We start from the raw sequence: 3,917 nt of genomic DNA on the forward strand, positions 1-3,917 counted from the left end.
TGGGTCTTTGTTTCTGACTTGGGCCAGTTCTTTAAGGCTTCTACTTAATCAACTTGGGGTTTCACGTACCCCCATCTGACAACATATCCCAGGTATTTTGCCTTTGACATGGCCACATTTTTCCAGATGGGCAGTAAGTCCATGAGCCCTTAGGCATTCCAACACAATATATTACTCCTACCCCTGTGTATAGATGACTATGTCATCTACATCTGGATACGCAGTAGCATACTCTATGCCTACCCTATGTGGTTTTAAAAGCTTATCCATAGTCCTCTGTAATGTGTCAGGTGCACTTGCAGGCAAAAGGCAACACCTAATACTTGACTAAGCCTTTGGGTGTAGAGATCTTGGTTGCAGTATAGAAAACAGGGTTGTAGTAAATAGAATGCATTCACAGGAGGGAAATGTTACCAGTAGAGTACCCCAGGGATCTGTACTTGGACCAGTGTTTTTAATATCTTTATTGGGGATATTGCAAATGGTATTGAAGGGAAAGTATGCCTTTTTGCAGATTACGCAAATGTATGCAACAGGGTAGACACACCAGGAGGTGTAAAACAAATGAGTGATGAGATAGATTAGAGGAATGTGGCAATTACAGTTTAATACCAAAACATGCAAAATCATGCAATTGGGTCTCAAAAATCCAAAGGCTAAATATAGTATTAATAGCACTATACTGGAAATTATTGAGGAGGAAAGGAATCTAGAAGTCACTATTTCAGGTGTCTTAAAGGCAGGTAAGCAATGTAATAAAGCAATGAGGAAGGCTACTCAGATACTTGGTTTTATAGGGAGAGGAATCAGCAGCAGAACAAAAGAAAACATTAATTATGCCACTGCATAGGTCATTGGTACGGTCTCATCTAGAATACTATGTTCAAGTCTGGAGGCCATGTCTTCAGAAGGATATTAGTACATTAAAGATTGTACAAAGAAGGGCAACAAAAATAGTGCATGGCCTACGTCACAAAACTTACCCAGAAAGACAAAAAAAAGCTTAATATATATGATTTGGAGCAGAGATGGGAAAGGGAGAACATGATAGAAACTCTCAAATATATCAAGGGAAGGTCCAGGAGTGAAATATTCTTTAAACAAAGAAAATTATGGGAACACGAAGACATGCACTGAAACTGGAGGGAGGTAGATTCAGGGGAAATTTGAAGAAAAATTTCTTCATAGAAAGGATAGAGGACAAGTGGAATAGCCTCCCATTAAAGGTGGTAGATGCTAAGACAGTAGAGCAATTAAAACATGCATGGGAAAGGCATAAGGATATCCTTACAAAGAAATAAGGATCAAATAGGCTTTGAGGTAATAATATGGTTAAAAAAAAGGATAAGGCTAGATGGGCCAAGTGGTTCTTTTCTGCCATCAATATCTATGTTTCTATGAGAATGCAGTTTTGGGCTTGGCAGAGGTTGCCCGAGGTACAGTATCGGCCAATATCCCCTTTGGAGGTCTGAAGTGGTCAGATATTTATTTCTCCACCCGTTTATCTATCCAAGGCATAGGATACAGTATGTATCAATCTGGGAGACTTTGTTAAAATGTGTAAAGTCATTGTCTGATTGGGTTTCAGGACTAGTACAATAGGGCAATTCCACTCACTGGTGGATACCTCTTCAACACCTAGTTGAATTATATTTTCAACTTATTTCTTTACCGCAGCCTGTCTAGTTTCGGGTACATGGTAGGGCCATTACTAAAGTACTATTACAGTGGGTGTGATTATATCATGTTCTATAAGAGGGGTAAACCCAGGAATATGAGAAAAGACTATTTACACCTGTTACTATACATTAGAGGTGGGGCCAAGGAGGACTCAATAGGTACCTCACAGTCATCTGTTTTAAGGTCTAGCATTGAAGGCAAATGCAAGGCTTTATTAGGATGAAGTGATAAACTTGTTCTTCCCACCTTATACCCAGCTGGCAGACTCTATAGGTCACTGGCCTCACCACTTGTATGACCTCGTATGGATGACACCTTGTCCCTTGAGATGAAAGAAAAGACTACTGCTTGAGTGTCATAATATTTTCTCTGATGATCCTAGGCCTCCTCTAAGTGTTGTTTCACTAGAGGACCTATTTGTCTCGTCCGCTTATATACTTGAGCAACAAATTGAAGTATTTTTGGTTCTCTGGGCTTTTGTTGCTCCCGGCCCTTCTTGAGGGTGTCAAAAATGCCCCAAGTTCGTATTCCATGCAAGAGCTTAAAAAAACGAAACCCCGTTGAGGCTTATGGTACTTCCCATACTACGAAATCTAAGAAAGGAAGGAGAATATCCCAGTCTTTTCTTTCTTGGGCTACCGCCCATCTAATAATTTGCTTTAAAGTACTGTTAAAGTGCTCCTCCAGCCCACCCATTTGTAGATGGTAGACCGAGGAACAAAGAGCCTTTATACCAAGTAACTGACTTAACTTTTTCAGCATTTTTAAAAGGATGTTTAAAATTTATTTCAGAAACACCCTTATAATTTTTTATTATTATTATTATTATTAGTAGTAGTAGTAGTAGTAGTAGTAATAGTAGTAGTAGTAGTAGTAGTAGTAGTATACTTTATTTATCTGGCTCCACAAGGGATCCACAGCACCGCATTACAGAGTACATAAATTAATAATCAAAACAAGAAAACAGTGACTTACAGTTGAAGACAATATAGGACAAGTACAGGTAAATAACATACTGTAGCTACAACAGCAGATGACACTGAAATAAGTATCAGGGTAGCAGAAAACCAAGGGATTTGGTGCCGTCAAAGACGGTTTAAGTAAGAAACAGATGAGCACATGAGGGCCTTACTCATAAGAGCTTACATTCTAAAGGGAAGGGGCATACAGACAGGGGTGACACAGATGGAGTAGACAGAGACCGTGGAACAGAGGGCTAGGATGAGATTTGGCTTAGTTTAGTGAAGAAGTAGGTCTTGGAAGCCCGTTTGAAGCTTTGTAGAGAGGTGGAGAGTCTGAGGGGTAGAGGTAGAGAATTCCAGAGAAAGGGAGCAGCATGTGAAAAATCTTGGGAGGTAGGAGTGGGAGGAAGTAATCAGTAGGCAGGAGAGGTGGCGTGCCTTAGCAGAGTGAAGAGGATGGGTCAGAGTGTAAAGGGAGATAAGGCCAGATAAGGTCATAATAAGAAGTAGTAGCTCCTTAGCTATAGTGCTTGACTTGATATTCCACAACCGAATAGCTTCCATATCGCTAGTAGTATTATCAAATATTGCCAAAATGTATTGCTGTCCCTGTGTCAAGTTTTCCAATGGACCCACAAGGTCCATAACTATTCGCTTAAAGGGAGCTTGAACCACCACAAAAGAAATGGGGGGGAGGGGGGGGCTAATGTATTCTGGCACGGAGAACCCTACCAACACTTTTTAGGGTCTCTTCCTCACCAAAATGTCCCCCACAAAGATGTGTGTGTGTGTCCAGTTTTGAAGACTGTAAAGCGCAATGGAATTTGCTGCGCTATATAAGAAACTGTTAATAAATAAATAATAAACGTGTACCTGCGGTATCAACAGTTGGTTTTCTAAATTTTTCCTTGAACAATGCCCGCTCTATACAACAAATCTCTATTAACCAAAAAATACGGCATGCCTTCTGTCGGCTTGGCAGTTATCTTTACACAGTAAACTTCAACAATATGTTTTATGATGCTAAGGTAGCAACATAAAGTTGATTCCTAGCAAATTCTTGTAACAAAAGTAGTCTTGGAATTATTGACCAGTCCTCAATATCCTCTGGTGGCACAAAAGGTTCCACAACAGTGTGCCCACCCAATATTTGCTTCTCTCGTCTTCTTGTGTTAGACTTGGGATGAGTAGTGGTCGAAGACCTGTATCTAGATATCATAAACGTTTCTGTTGACTCTCTTCCCAAATACAGTGAGAGTTGGACAGGTTCCTTTA

Source organism: Pseudophryne corroboree, chromosome 5 (genome assembly GCF_028390025.1).
Source record: "Pseudophryne corroboree isolate aPseCor3 chromosome 5, aPseCor3.hap2, whole genome shotgun sequence".
Lineage (NCBI taxonomy): Eukaryota > Metazoa > Chordata > Amphibia > Anura > Myobatrachidae > Pseudophryne > Pseudophryne corroboree.